The sequence below is a fragment of the Amblyraja radiata genome, chromosome 2 (genome assembly GCF_010909765.2).
Source record: "Amblyraja radiata isolate CabotCenter1 chromosome 2, sAmbRad1.1.pri, whole genome shotgun sequence".
NCBI lineage: Eukaryota > Metazoa > Chordata > Chondrichthyes > Rajiformes > Rajidae > Amblyraja > Amblyraja radiata.
The window spans coordinates 86,875,071-86,892,018 of NC_045957.1; the positions used below are offsets into that span (position 1 = coordinate 86,875,071).

Genomic DNA, 16,948 nt, shown 5'->3' on the forward strand with positions numbered 1-16,948 from the left:
ATGTAATGCAGAAAAAAATTATAATGTGAAGTTTTCCATGTTGTTACGCGTGTGCTAAATTTTGTAGCATTTTATAATGCTTTATATTGTACTCAATATGATCAATAATTCTCCAATGAAGCTCTGAAAAAATACAAAAATATTTGAATCATTATCCATGTGCTCTTTGAATAAAGACAATTTGTTCAAAATCCAGGTTCTTTTTGATACAAAGGGCACACCAAACATTTACATTTTAAAACATATTAGCTTCAGTTTACTAATCACTTTTAAGAAATAAGGTTGATAGAAATGTAATGTTTCATTTTTCAATTTTGTTTAGAAATTGTATTATAGTGGTCATTTTTATCTATGGAAAAGTAGACTATGCTTGTCTAAAGGAATATAATTAAATATTTAAAAATCTTCAAAATGTCTATCATTTGTTGTTAAATATTAGGACGTCCTAAGAAAAATTGTATTCATGTTTATACAGCAAAACACAATTTAGGTTTCTGTGGATAGATTCACAAGATTGAGAAATTACCAGTATCATCTTTAGCATGATAAAATTGTTAAAGGCAATCATACACATTTGTCTGGAATTGCCAGAATAAGGGGTAGATCTGTGCTCAATGAGATAGATTCGGAGGTGAGTTAATTTTAATCTGTTTTGGTTGATGTGACATTCTCTTTCTAACTATACTGAAGTACAGAAAAAATGTACAACAAAATTATCATCTTAATGGTTAGCATTCACTTGGCCAATACTAGGTTCTGAAACATGAATTTCCTACAAACATCAGGGCATAATCTAGCATAAATTTTAATTCTAAGTGAATGCCGGTTTATCGTTGGTGTGATTGCATGTTTATGGTGAAGGCATGCATTATATACTCCTGCCTGCCTTGTCCCTCACTCCAACAGGAACATACATATCTTGAACTCTCACTATCACACTTTTAAAAGCATTCCCAATTTCCCAATATTCCTTTGCCCGCAAACAATATGCACCAATCAACATATGCAAGTTCCTGTTGAATGCCTTAAAAAGTTGGTTAGAAAAAGTTAATAGAATTGTGGTTGCAGGTCCCACCCACTGACACTTTAGTCACTTGCCTTGCCCAATTTCCTAAGAGTTTGTCAGGATTTGCCATCTGCCTGTATGGCTCTCTACATTTTGCCTGCGGAAACATTCCTGAACATTCTTGACAACTCCCACCCTATTTAAGTCCCAGTCTAGCAAGAAAGTTAAAATCCCCAAACATGACAACCTTATCAGTCTTGCAGCTGTCTGCAATATCCCAGCATGTTTGTTCTTCTAATTCCCATTGACTATTTGGGAGTCTGCGGTATACTCCCAACAAAGTGATCATCCCCTTATTATTTCCCAGCTGCACCTTCATGGCCTCACAAGCCGATCCTTCAGTAATGTCATCTTAGACTACTGCCGTGATGTTCTCTTTAATCAGTAAAGCAACTGCCCTGCTCTTTTACTCCCAACCCTGTCCTGCCTGGAGCACCTGTCAGTCCTGTCACACGCTTAACCATTAAGCTGACAGTCCTGTCCCACCCTTAGCCAGATTTTTTTTATTGGCTTTAACGTCCCAGTCGCACATATCTATACACACCCTGAATTCATCTATCAGGACTCTGGCATTGAAATAAATACAATCTGTCCAACCTTCTTTCTACACTCCCTGCCATGCCCCTGTCTATCCTGTCCACTATCATTGACTTCTGTACTGATTTCCAATCTCCCACCTCCCTCACTATTGCATTGGATCCCATCCCACACCCAATCTAGTATAAACTCTCCCGGATAGAACTAGCAAATCTACCCGCCAGGTTATTGGTCCCCCTCCAGTTCAGGTACAATCCATCCCTCTCTTATAACTTACCTCTGCCCCAGGAGAGCACTCAGTGATCCAAAAATCTGAATTCCTGCTCCCTGCACCAACTTCTCGGGCACATGTCCTATCTTCCTATTCCTACCCTCATTAGCACATGGCACTGGGAGTAATCTGAAGATCATTACTCTTGAATATCTGCTTTTTAACCTTTTGCCAAGCTCTCAATAATCTCTGCAGGATCTCATCTGTTTTCCTACATATTTCATTTGTGCCAATGTGCACGATGACTTCTGACTGCTCACTTTCCTCACTTTATGTTCTGCAGTTGCTCAGATATATCCTTGAGCCTGGTAAATGGAGGCAACTTGCCATCCTGAGTCCCATTTGCTGCCACAGAATCTCTTGCCTATTCCCCCAAACAGGGTGTCCCCTATTACTATAGCCTACCCCGCTGTGCCTCAGAGCGAAATCTGGTGCCAGAGATTTGACTGCTGTTGCTGCTCTTCTCTCAATGGTCATCATCCTAAATGGATGCAAAAGGGTCTACTTGTTTTGGCAGGGAGAGGGGTGTTCCTGCACTCTCTTCCCACTCCCTTTCCTAATGGTCACCATCTCCTTTCCACTTGTTGCTTAGGTGTGACCACCTTACTGTAACTCATATACATCTCAGATGTCCTAGTGGAAAGCCTCATCCTGAGGGCAGGTGGTACGGAGATGGAAAAACTGAAAGAAAGGGGTGGTTTCATTGCAATAGGCAGGGTGGAAGTGTAATTCCAGTCCTAATCTTACCCCTTTAGTCTGGTTCAGTAAAACACTGAAACAGGCACTGGATCAACTAACTTTATTTTCCAAACACAATCACACTACCTATACGATACTTAATCCAACACCGTAGGTCCAATCCTTGTCTCTACTCGTTCAAGCCCTTCAGCCTTGTGCAAATAGAACACCTCCAGAAGGTCAGCATGGTCCCAAGTGCTACCCCAGAAGATCGGCACACTCCCATGTGCTCTCCCCTCTTTTATACCGTCACAGACCCTTGGCGCGAAATACAGGGGGGGGGGGGGGGGGGGGGGGGAGGAAACCCGTACAAGCCAATCATCAATAAAGATTATAAAATACATTAATTGACAGTTCCCTAACCCAATCACAAAATATCACATAACATTGTTTCTACAGAAAGCACTTAATGGGAAACAGTTCCATTAAGCTAAGAAACATTTTACCAGGTAATGTAAACAATTTGGGCAAGGCCCCTCTCCTTGACCAATCACGAATAACGGCGCGAACACCATGCAACATAGTTATCAACATTATTATAACCCCACCATCTCCCAACCAATCCTGAGCATGCATTTGCAGCAGGACCTAGCTCCCTCTGCGAAACCCTCGTACATATTATCAATTAAAGGACACCTGGACATCAACCTGTACTCAACCTCTCCTCAGGACCCAGACACTCTGGAGCCATGATCCTCGTGGTCTTTGCAACCTTTGCAAAAGATGTCAAGCAGGTTTTGCAAAACCAGAAATCCTCCATTTTGTCAGGCACCTAAAATGCCCAATATTATCCGAAGGAGGTACAGTCAAGATAGCTGTGGGGATCAGTACACTTGATGTCGATATCTGTTACCTGAATGGAAATAAGGAAATCATGAAAAGGCAGAGGGGTGTTAGAGATGCTGAATTTGAAGGCAGGAAAGTTAGTGGTAAAATTGATGAAATCAACAAGTTCTGCACAGGTGCGAGAGGCAGCCCCGATGCAGTCGTGATGCAACGAGAAGGTGTTGGGGAATGGTGCGAGTGTGTTTGGAATATAGAGCAACCAATAAAGAGGCAGGCATAGCTGGGGCCCATGCGAATGTCCATGGCTGCACTTTTGAGATAAAGTGGTCAATTTTAAAGTCAATAAATCTCTCATGTTTCTGTAAATCCACAGCTCCACCATGACCTTAAATCCATCCTGCACATCCCCTGCCTATGGATTTCTGCATGTTCCCCTGGTTTTACCAACTGCTGATGGCTGAGAACTGTAATATACTAATGCAAATCAATGAAATAACATAAATGGCTATTTGGTCATTTATGCCAGCCCTCCATGGTTTCTGCACATCTCCACTTGAGCTCATGGGAAGATTAGGAGCACGGCATTGACTATTTTCTTTAGTTCTTTCCCCAGCTGCCTGCATTCAACTTTATGGTTAGCCAGCCTTAAATGGGGTTTTTTTAAGAAGCAATGTGGAAACAGGTCCTTCAGCCCACTGAGTCCACACCCATCATCGACCACACTTTCATAGAAACATAGAAACTAGGTGCAGGAGTAGGCCATTCAGCCCTTCGAGCCTGCACCGCCATTCAATATGATCATGGCTGATCATCCAACTCAGTATCCTGTACCTGCTTTCTCTCCATACCCCCTGATCCCTTTAGCCATAAGGGCCACATCTAACTCCCTCTTAAATATAACCAATGAACTGGCCTCAACTACCTTCTGTGGCAGAGAGTTCCAGAGATTCACCACTCTCTGTGTGAAAAATGTTTTTCTCATCTCGGTCCTAAAGGATTTCCCCCTTATCCTTAAACTGTGACCCCTTGTCCTGGACAGTTCTACAGTATGTAATCCCATTTTCTCATCCACCCCATGCACATTGGGGGCAATTTTACAAAGGCCAATTAACCTACAACCCTGCATGTTTTCTTCATTTTTAAAACCTCCATCAAATCCGTTTCGTCATTTCTCTCCTTATTGTGTTGATTGCCATGCAATTTATTTGCTTAGTTTCATCACTGAAACCATGAATACCCTGAGATCTAGGGATGAAACTGAATGGGTAGATAGAATTTGTCACCTGTAAACACGGACTGCACTTGCTGGAATTTTGCTTGCAACACAAAGTAACTCATTGGATCAGCCAGCATCTTTGGATAACATGGGTAGACAGAATCTGAAAAAGAATCTCTACCCTAAATCTCACCCATCAATGTCCTCCAGAGATACTGTCTGACCCATTGAGTTGCTCTAGAATTTGCTACTAATTATCCTATTTGGGTTTCACTTATCATTTCCCTTGTTACTTGGAGTTATTGATTTTTTTTTTCAATCACATTTTACAATTACAAGATGTAATTACTGATCACAAACATACATTTTATGAAAATACAAAATGGAAACAAGGTAGCTAGATTTTGAAATTATTTTACAAATGGGTAGAATTGCAGAGGAAATGAGGCAAGCAAATTTGGAACAAAAAGGAGAAGCAAAGGAAATATTCTTTCTTTTTTCCCCAGAGGAAAAAACCATGATCCAGCAGAAGGACAAGAATAGGTGTTACATCTCCTTCCCCATTTCTGGAAATGACAGTCTGCCTTGTTGGTTCATTTTTTGCAGTCTTACTTTAGTAAACGTAGTTTTAAACTGAAACCAGTTCGAAAATCCTGATGAATTGATTAAAAAGTATACTCCCTTGGCCGGGTATTCTGCTTCATGTACGCAGACCCGTGAAAGCAACGTATAAAAACTGACGAATGGGCAGAAGTTTTTGACATAAGAAGTGAAAGCAGCTAATTTTGCTTAAATCCATGGTGAATATGAAAGGGACAATTTGTGTACAAGATTATCTCTTATGCAAATATTCTCACTGACTGTGTTGTTTCCAGTTATGCACTGAAAGAAGCCATGATGCATCTGCTTCCCGTTTTCTCAAGTGAAAAAACTGACCATCTGCTTGGCCTCATCCCGACTGATCTATTTGGTTCAGCTCAACTACCTCACACTGCCACCTTAGTTTCTACTGCCTACTGCAACTACTTTTTTGAAAACTTTTTTTGCTCACAAAGCAGAACCTACTAACCCGCCCCAAGGGACAGGAAGGTGCTGCTATGTGCGACTTCCAGTCAATGATAGCAGAACTATAGATCTTAATCATACGTGCCATGTATGGTGCGAGTTGATAAAGCTGGAAAATGTTCCATTCCTTTATGCACCACAACAAAAGATAATTATGTTTCTCAGTTGAAACTATGTAAAGTGCATTAAAAAAAAACAGAAAATCAAACAATTAGATTTTAACAACGGGTGATCTGACCATATATAGGGATTGGAGACTGTGTCTGTAAGTCCTTTACACAGGATTTAGCTCAGCAATCAGACAAATATATACTTTGGAAGCCTTGTCCCATACTTTATGTTGAGAGCAGTACTGCATATTTTAAACTGTCACTGCACTCAAATTATGTGCTGAATCAGAATCTAATATCATCAAAGGTACACACAATTGCTGGGGAAACTCAGCGGGTGCAGCAGCATCTATGGAGCGAAGGAAATAGGCGACGTTTCGGGCCGAAACCCTTCATCAAGTTGGGCCACTAAGGCAATAAAAACAACTGTTTGTTGAGAATTACCACACTTTAAATTAGCCCAGATATTTACTATTTCAACAAGAGACCATCAAATGAAAGCATTAATTCTGCTCCTTAATCCACTGATTTGCTAAGAATTTTAGCCACACAGCAACATGAGCAGCAGAAGCATGGGGTGCATGCATTCTGAGAGAGAAACCAAAATGCTCCAAATCGCTCCAGTCTAATCACAAAAGTATACTGGTGGAATAAGTGGGTTTCCTTGAAGCATTACACTGGGTGTAGGCCCACACCCCAAGATTAACCACTACTAAATAAATACTGTTACTCAAATTTGCATTTCATTGGGCTGAGATAAATTCATATTATGTGGACACTTGTTTATGTTTAATGTAAACACAAAGTCACAATGTTGGGAGTAAGAGATAAGAAACTGAAAAGTATATAGCATATCTGTTGTATTTGAAGTGAAATTGCAAGTAAATTCAGTTTGGATCAATCTACACAGACACAGTCTGGAAAAACATGAAGGCATGGGTCAGGATTAGGTAGCTGGTTCAAGTGTATCCCTGGAGGATTTAAAAGGGTTTGAGGTGCATACTTATTGAAGTCAGGAGGGCAACAAGGAGGCATAAGATAGCTCTGGCAGATAAGAATAAGGAGATTTCAAAGAGATTTTATGCATATTAAGGAGAAATAACAACTAGAAAGAGAAAAGGGCCCCTCAGAAACCAAAGCTGCCGTGGTCATCTGTGATGTGTGTGGAGCCGGAGTGGACAGCCAAGTGGATATATTTTTGATTTAAATCTTTTTATTTGAATTTCACAGCAATTTGCATACATACAATGATAACAGACAGTGACAGTCAAGGCATAATTGTGCAACAGTATGTAAGCGACCCTCAAAGCCCTTACCCTTACCCACCCTCAACCCACCCGAATCAGGTCGGAACCAAACGGGGACAAACAACACTCACATACATACACATCCACACAAATATGGTAAGATAAACTAAACAAAAAGTACTAAAAAAAAAAAGAAGAAAAAAGGGGGTCACTAATAACAGTAAATAAGTAAGTAATTAAATAAATAAGTGTGGGGAGGGGGGGGGGGTGGTTAAGGGGAGAGCAGCTGCAGTAGAGCAGTACAATGGTGGAGAGCACTCAGTCCTCTTCCAACTCCGGGGACAAGTTGAGAGAGTTAACAAGTTCCAAGAAAGGGTTCCATGTATCTAGGAATGTCTTGGTAGAGCCTTTGAGAGAGAACCTAAGTTTTTCAAGCTTTAAATTGTAAAGCACCTCCTTAATCCAGCGGGCGTGTGTCGGGGGACAGGTGAGCCTCCAGTTAAGCAAGATCAGTCTCCGGGCTAACAAGGTTGTAAAAGCTAGGACCCGTTTCACCGCAACAGAGAGGTTGGTGTTGGGAGGGGTACCGAAAATGGCTGACAGTGGGTTTGGAGGAATAGTCTGGCCGTAGGCTCTGCTTATCAAGTCGAAAGCACTCCTCCAAAAGGCTGCTAGCTTAGGGCAAGACCAAAACATATGGCTATGGTTGGCAGGAGATTGATTACATCTGTTGCAGGTGTCCCTAACAGCGGGGTAAATTCTAGATAATCTTGCATTTGTGTAGTGGACTTTGTGAAGGACTTTGCATTGGATTAGGCCATGACGGGCACATATGGAGGAAGAATGGATCAAATCCAAGGCAGAGTCCCATTGCTGTTAGTTTCGTATTCAGCTCACCCTCCCACGCAGCTTTTAATGAGGTATGAGGTTTCAATATAACCGACCCTAACAAGTTATACAAAACAGAGATGCATTTCTTCTGGTTGGGATCTAGAGCTAAGATGGTATCGGTCAGGGTTTCAGGGGAGCGATTTGGGAAATGGGGGAATGTCTTCTTCACAAAATCCCTAATCTGGAAAAAACGAAAAAGGTGGGAGTTTGGGAGGCTATAGTTGGACGAGAGCTCCGCAAAAGACGAAAAGATGCCATCCTTGTATAGGTTTTTGATACTACTGATACCGTTGCTATGCCAGGTTTTGAATGCGTGGTCTGTACTTGAAGGTTTAAAGATGTGGATATATTTTTAGGACAGTCTATATTACTGTCAAGAAGATGGTGGACATCCCAAGGCATATGAAGGTAGATAAATCTCCCTTCTACTCTAACGGTCTGAAGAAGAGTCCTGGCCCAAAATGTTGTCTATTCGTTCCCCTCTACAAATGCTCCTGACCTGCTGAGCTCCTCCAGCAATTTGTTTTAACCATATTAATGCCCTGTGGGATGGCATTCCCCATTCTATACTATATTAACCAGTTCTTGCACAACTTTGCACTCTGTGACCCACACCACAGCACGCCCTGCTCATCCATCATTCCCCTCCCTGCTGGTCAATTTCAGCAATACTATTACCAGTGAACAAAGTGAAAGGAAGCAGTGAATTGATTGTTGCCAAATGATTGTCTCACAGATAATCCTCTTCATTAACGAAAGTTAGCAAAACAATGACCAAAATTAAAATCCAACATAACTGGAAATAAAAGCTTTCTAACATATTAACTTTAGTTGACAGCTAGAAAATTGGAGCCTATTTGTCAACTATGATACTTCATCCTACTTAAATAGATGGTAGTTTATGCAGATTTGCTTGAGGCAATATTGAAAGCAGTTTAATTCTTATAATGTAGTTTAACAGGGTTCCTAAGCTTGCCAGCCTTGCCCTTCACCCTAACAGGAACGAGCTGGCAGAGAAGGTGTTTGAGACTGGGATTATCCCAAAGTTTAAGAAACAGTTAGACAGGTACATGGATAGAACAGGTTTGGAGGGATATGAACCAAACGCAGGCAGGTGGGACTAGTGTAGCTGTCACTCTATGACTATGACCTCGCTCCCTCTCTCACCCCCTGTCTCCCTCTCCCTCTCTCTCTCTCTCTCTCTCTCTATGTATATATATATATATATATATATATATATATATATATATGTGTGTGTGTGTGTATGTGTGCGCGCGAGTTGGTGTGTATGTATGCACACACTGAACCTTTTATTTCTCGTTTATCATTTACAGTGTACTATGTCTACATTTTCTGTTGTGCTGCTGAAAGTGAGAATTTCATTATTCTATCTGGGACATATGGCGAAGCTCACCGGCAGTCCTGTTTGTTTTGTGTTTTTTGTGTTGTTTATTTCGTTTTGGTTAGTCTAGTTTTGGTTTTTAGTTTGTGTTTGGGGGGGGGGGGGGGTTGAAACGGGGCTTGCTGTCTCTCCCTGCGGGGGAATGCGACTTTTTTGTCGTATTCCCCTTCTCTGCCTCCGTCTGCGCTGAGGCCTAATGGCGGAGCTGGCGACCTCGAGGCTCAGGAGGCAGAGCCCGCCAGGACTCGCCCTGAGCTCGCTCCCATGAGGGCGGCCCGGCTCGGGGCTGGAACAGTGCTTCCGTGAGGGGCTGTGACGCTCCCGGGAGGGCGGCCTGGCCCGAGGAAGGAACGGTGCTTCCGTCGGAGTGGCCGAGCTCGGGGAGGTACGGCGTTCCCAGCCCGAGGGAGGAGCGGCGCCCATGTCGGGGCGGCCCAGCCCGAGTGAGGTACGGCGCCCATGTCGGGGCGGCCTGGCCCGAGTGAGGTACGGCGCCCATGTCGGGACAGCCCAGCCCGAGGGAGGTATGGCACCCATGTCGGGGCGGCCCAGCCCGAGGGAGGTATGGCACCCATGTCGGGGCAGCCCAGCCCGAGGGAGATATGGCACCCATGTCGGGGCGGCCCAGCCCGAGTGAGGTACGGCACCCATGTCGGGGCGGCCCAGCCCGAGTGAAGTACGGCGCCCATGTCGGGGCGGCCCAGCCCGAGGGAGGTACGGCGCCCATGTCAGGGCGGCCTGGCGCGGGGCTGAGACGGTAACGGTACTCACGTGGGGGCGATCCGGCTCGGGGCTGGAACGGTGCTCCGGTGGCTGGGACGGTGTTCTGGCGGTGGTGGCCTGAGTCCGGGGTTCGGCCGCGGGCCAGCGGCTGCGTCAGCAGGACTGGTGGGCGGCAGCTTCGACCACCCCGGGGCGCGGTGATTGAGCCGCGGGACAGTTTTTAACATCGCCCGGTGGGGTATCGCCTCAGCGCAGAGGAAGAAGAAGAGGGAAGAGACTGCAGCCCTAAGACTTTTGCCTCCATCACAGTGAGGAGATGCTGGGTGGACTCACTGTGGTGGATGTTAATATGTGTTTATTGTTGTTTTTTATTGTAATGTATTGTATGTTTGACTGCTGCAATTTCGTTCAGACTTCGGTCTGAATGACAATAAAGGCTATCTAATCTAATCTAATCTAATCTAATCTAATCTAATCTAATGGCAATAAAATATTCTTGACTCTTGACATGGTATGAAGCAATAATAAATCTTCAACAAAAATGTAAATACATTTTGAGATAATATTTCAAGTTACTATTCATAACCTGGATTAAACAACAGTGGAGAAAGTCAATAGCTTCAAATTCCTGGGCATACACATCTCTCATAATCTGCCCTGAGTCCAGCACATTGATGCAATTACAAAAAGCTTATCAATTCCTCTATTTCCTCAGAAGTTTGAAATTTGACAAATGGCCGAATATTCTGACGCACATCTGCAGGGGAGACTACTGACTGGTTGCATCATGGCCTGGTTCAGTAATTCAAATGCTCAAGAACAAAGGGAGCTGCAGAAAGCGGTGGACATTGCCCCTGCATCACTTGCATTGATCTCCCAGCCATCAACGGGATTTACAAGAAGCACTCCCTCAAGAAGGCCGCTAATATCATTGAACTTCCACACCATTCTGGCCATGCTCTCATCTTGCTTCTACCATTAGGAAGAAGTACAGGAGTACCCAGATTCAAGAACAGCTTCTTCCCATTAACCATCAGGCTGTTAAGCCACCCAACACAAACCTTAGCACCAAACTATGGACTTTGCTCTACTAAGGTTGCTCTATGTTCTAAAGCTTGCATATTACAGATAATAATTGATAAGTTATTGTATATATATTTGCGTGTTGTTGCATCTAATGTGCCTGTAAAACCACAGTAAGAATATCATAGTTCTGGTTCCAGTGCTTATGGCATTTAAAAACTCCAGACTCTTGATATGTTGTTTTCATTTCTGACAATCTTTGAGATTTTTACTAAATTTGACTTTTTTGTTTAAAATATCTAAAATACTGTGATAACTTATGCACTGCATAGATAAAATTATGATGAAGAAATACTTGGTGGCTTTGATAAAATAAGCTCAGCTTTTGCATTTATTCACTGTTTTATTTCATCAATGTCATTGCATTCAACAGATAGGTCAATTCAATTTCAACAGTAAATCTGCATTGCTTAACTAACATTTGGGTGCCTGAATTTTATAACTGGATGATAATATAATACGCCGTAAGTGAATAAAGTGCTTCAAGATGTGGCTATTTAAATATTGTAGTTCCTGGATTTGCTGAAATTATAGGTACACTATTTGTTCCCTAGTGATCAGCCCCACCTTGTGGTAAATTGTCGCCATGCTACTACATTCTGCATCTTACCTTAGTCTGACTGTACTTGCAATATATATGATTTTTACCTTTGTGAAAAGACTTCAAATGGTGCCTAAGCATTTAAGGTAACATGAGCAGCACAATGGCACAGCGGTAGTTACAGCTGCCTTACAGCTCCAGAGATCCGGGATCGATCCTGACTATCGAACCAATAAGCGAGTTCGGTATTCCGAAAAACGCAAGGAATCATGGGATTTGTCAAAGGTCACTCGCTATAAAGAAAAAGCGAACAAAATGCTGGCTGTACAAACTGTATAAATTCTTATCTTTATTCATGAATTATATGTAAAAATATATTTAATCTGTGGGTCAGGGGTGCCAGGCAGCGGGGTGTAACAACGAGAGAGAGAGGGGGCAGATGCGAGTGGGAGACAGGGAAGGGCAAGCGCACAGTCCCGTGCCTCACTCGCAGCCAGGATCAGACCCGGGTCTCCGGCGCAGCAAGCGCTGCCGAACTGCCACTGGTCCGTCCCGTCTCCCACTCGCATCAGCCCCCTCCCTCTCTCTGTTACACCCCGCTCTCCCGCTACCTGGCTCCGGCTAGGCTCTACCTGTTCCACCGGGTCCAGTCTCCCCCCCATCTCCCACTCGCATCTGCCCCCTCCCTCTCGCTGTTACACCCCGCTCTCCCGCTACCTGGCTCCGGCTAGGCTCTACCTGTTCCACCGGGTTGTCCGGCAGCCCTGGACTGGTGGTGGCAGCCTCGGACTTGCAGCAGGGCCACCCCGGACACCTCTGGACAGGGACAGGCTGCCGGGGAGGGGACGTGGATGGCACAGCAGCAACTCAACAGTGCCCTTAGCACCACAGACCCAGGCCCGACACTGACCACGGACGAAACGCAAGCCTGCACGCAACACAAAACCACAGTTGCCGAGAATGTTTATAGCGAGTGACCTATGACCTGGGCATACCGAACTCGCTTATACAGATCAGGCAGCATCTGTTTACCAGAATGTTGCCTGGATTAGACAATGGACAATAGACAATAGGTGCAGGAGCAGCCCATTTGGCCCTTCGAGCCAGCATCGCCATTCAATGTGATCATGTCAATGGCTGATCATCCGCAATCAGTACCCCGTTCCTGGCTTCTCCCCATATCCCCTGACTCCGCTACCTTTAAGAGCACTATCTAGCTTCTCTTGAAAATATCCAGAGAACCGGCCTCCTGAGGCAAAGAATTCCACAAACTCACAACTCTCTGTGTGAAAAAAGTGTTTCCTCATAATTCTAAATGGCTTACCCCTTATTCTTAAACTGTGGCTCCTGGTTCTGGACTCCCCCAAAGTCAGGAATATGTTTCCTGCCTCTAGCGTATCCAAACCCTTCATAATCTTATATATTTCAATAAGATCCCCTCTCATCCTAAATTCAAGAGTATACAAGCCCAGCCGCTCCATTCTCTCAGCATATGGCAGTCCCGCCATCCCGGGAATTAACCTTGTGAACCTACGCTGCACTCCCTCAATAGCAAGAATGTCCTTCCTCAAATCTGGAGACCAAAACTGCATACAATACTCCAGGTGTGGTCTCACTAGGGCCATGTACAACTGCAGAAGGACCTCTTTGCTCCTATACTCAACTCCTCTTGTTATAAAGGCCAACATGCCATTCGCTTTCTTCACTGCCTGCTGTACCTGCATGCTTACTTTCATAGACTGATGAACAAGGACCCCCAGATCCCGTTGTACTTCCCCTTTTCCCAACAACACCATTTAGATAATAATCTGCCTTCCTGTTGTTGCTACCGAAGTGGATAACCTCACATTTATCCACATTAAACTGCATCTCCCATGCATCTGCCCACTCACCCAACCTGTCCAAGTCACCCTGCATTCTCATAGCATCCTCCTCACAGTTCACACTGCCACCCAGCTTGGTGTCATCTGCAAATTTGCTAATGTTATTTGTAGTCCCTTCATCTAAATCATTAATATATATTGTAAATAGCTGCGGTCCCAGCACAGAGCCTTGCGGTACCCCACTAGTCACTGCCATTCTGAAAGGGACCCGTTAATCCCTACTCTTTGTTTCCTGTCTGCCAACCAATTTTCTATCCATGTCAGCACTCTACCCCCAATACCATGTGCCATAATTTTGCCCACTAATCTCCTATGTGGGACCTTATTAAACGCTTTCTGAAAGTCCAGGTACACTACATCCACTGGCTCTCCCTTGTCCATTTTACTAGTTACATCCTCAAAAAATTCCAGAAGAATAGTGAAGCATGATTTCCCCTTTGTAAATCCATGCTGACTCGAACCGATCCTGTTACTGCTATCCAAATGTGCCGCTATTTCATCTTTTATGATTGACTCCAGCATCTTCCCCACCACCGATGTCGGTCTAACTAATAATTTAGTCCATAATTCCCTGTTTTATTTCTCCTGCCTTTCTTAAAAAGTGGGCTACCCTCCAATTCACAGGAACTGATCCTGAATCTATAGAACATTGGAAAATGATCACCAATACGTCCACGATTTCTAGAGCCACTTCCTTAAGTACCCTGGGATGCAGACCATCAGGCCCTGGGGATTTATCAGCCTTCAATCCCATCAGTCTACCCAACACCATTTCCTGCCTAATGTGGATCTCCTTCAGTTCCTCCGTCACCCCAGATCCTCTGGCCACTAGTACATCAGGAAGATTGTTTGTGTCCTCCTTAGTGAAGATGGATACAAAGTACCTGTTCAACTCATCTGCCATTTCCTTGTTCCCCATAATAAATTCACTTTTTTCAGTCTTCAACAGTCCAATTTTGGTCTTAACTTTTCTTCTTCACATACCTAAAGAAGCTTTTACTATCCTCCTTTATATTCTTGGCTAGCTTACCTTCGTATCTCATCTTTTCTCCCCGTATTGCCTTTTTAGTTATCTTTAGTTGCTCTTTAAACGTTACCTAATCCTCTAGCTTCCTGCTTTTCTTTGCTATGTTGTACTTTTCTCTTTTATTTTAATGGGCCTTAGCTACAAGGAGAGGTTAGGCAGACTCGGAATGGTTTATCACGTTTGAACCCTGGTTTGCCAGCACCCTGTGCTACTTTTTGGTCTGTAATATATAATCTGAATTCCATAGAGAAGAAACGCTGCAATTTATTTTCCCCCTTGTGCTGTACACTTTGATGAATTTTTTCACAAGCATCCTTATGCAGAAGAATAAATAAAGCATGTAGTGTTGAATGGCCATGTTTTCATACATTTGAAGGCATAATATTAATGCAGAATTGTATTTTCTTATCTTGGAAAAGTCAGTGACGTTGACTAGGGCTGGGAAAAAGAAATGCCAGTGAATGTACAGACTTTTACTTTCATATCTGGGGTGACTATATTCCTAGTCAATATTTCATTTGTACAAAAGATTGCCGCAGTTTGTTTTGTTTTTTTCTCAGCGAAGCCAAACTTAGTTTTGTGTCTGTTTTTTGTCATTCAACAGTTTCAATAAATCCTTTTTTATATACAAAAGAAATTGAAAGAACAAAAATAGTTTGTATTGACTGTTTAGTATTGACTATGTTTTTTTGTTTGAAGGGGGAGTCCACCTCCTAGATTGAGCAAGTCTACGAAACCAGGCGGAGAGTAAGTTCAGGATAGAAACGTGTAGCCCAGGATAGAGACCTGTAGCCCAGGATAGAGCCCTATAGCCGTAGATACACCCCTGCGTAGCCATGGGTAATAATAATAATAATGGATGGGATTTATATAGCGCCTTTCTAATACTCAAGGCGCTTTAAAGGTAGACCCCTGTGTAGCCCCTTGTGTAGCCGTAGATAGACCCCTGTGTAGCCTTGGATAGCCAGTCTCCCAGAGGTGAGAAACCTGGACAGAGGAGCCAGTCTCCCAGAAGCCAGAAATAGTCTCCCAGAAGGGGCAAGTCCCCCAGACAACACGATGCGCCGAGATGCAGCGAGAGGCAGGAGCCAGTCTCCCAGTCGCAGCAAAAGGCAACGAGACAGGCCCTTTGTTAGAGTTTCTAGAGTTTGAGGTTAAAGTAAAAAACAGCAGCACTATTCATTGAGTCTAGTGTAAATCCTTATGTGGATATTAGGGGGAGATGTGATGTAATTAAAGTGAAGAGGGAGATGTGATGTAATTAAAGTGAAGGGGGAGATGTGATGTAATTAAAGTGAAGGGGGAGATGTGATGTATATGTAATGTACTATCATTGAATGTATTAGAATGGAATTTGTGATGTATATGTAATGTAATATCTAATGTAAATGCCAGTGTCCCTTGAGGCCAAAAGCAGAAGCTGGCAAATGTACCTGTGCCTCGTGACTGAGGTCAAGTGACCTTCTGGAAGTTTCAGTCATTGCAGATTTAACTTATCTTACACAAAGGCGGACGTGTATTCATTGTGCTAGTCACAACAGGGCCTTACAGAGAACATTACAATGGTGTAGCCTAGATGGTTCCGCTGACTTCCACTGGTCTCTCCATCTCGTCTTGACCCAGGCGGCCTTGGAAGCGTCAGCCGGTGTTGTGCAGAGCAGCTCTTGGGCTTGCATGGCAAAGGGGCGCTTATGCCGTCATTTGCGCCTCATTTACGCGTCATATGTAAAATAGGTTGACGTGTCATTATGCGCGACATCGCGCGCAAATCACGCGTCATCGTGCCATCTGGTGCGAGTGACGTCATAAAATACCCTGCGGCGCGCGGCGACGCATCGTTACGCAGTGACGTAACCATGCGTCACCACGCGATACGTCGGGACGCAGCGTGCTACGCCAATGCATCAGCGTGCGTACCTAATGCGTCAGGGTGCGTACGCGATACATTACGCAGGTGGCGCGCGAGGATTTCATACAGGACAAAATCCTAGAGCGCCACGCGATACCGCGCGCAACTCGTCATCCACGGCTCTCCATGCGCCCGTCCCACGCTACCTGTGCGTCACAACGTGTCAACCTATTTTACATATGACACGTAAATGAGGCGCAAATGACGGCCAAGTGGGACAGGCCCTTAACTTAGTGAGAGCTTGGAACAGGTACTGCATGGTTGACTGTGTTTGCTTGTGTCAGTATAAAGCTGAGTTTGCACTGAGATACGACTTGTGTCCCTTTGATTGTCTGATAGCACCAGGGAGTGGTGACATTTGACGTGAAGCTCCACTTGAAACATGTAAAAATCTTTCATTTCTTCTTATTACCTCCGTTCCAGTGCTGAGATAGTAATTAGATTCAGTGCTTA

The 16,948-nt window shown here is 44.0% G+C and overlaps 1 long non-coding RNA gene across 1 annotated transcript; it reads right to left on the reverse strand.

Annotated features, from left to right (window-relative positions):
- Positions 1-2,837: 2,837 nt before the first annotated feature.
- Positions 2,838-15,123, reverse strand: LOC116984524. Its single transcript, XR_004415054.1, has 3 exons — positions 15,014-15,123; positions 14,236-14,240; positions 2,838-2,848 (listed from the first exon to the last, which is right to left on the reverse strand). It is a non-coding gene; the product is annotated as an uncharacterized LOC116984524 (long non-coding RNA).
- Between the last annotated feature and the right edge of the window lie 1,825 nt (positions 15,124-16,948).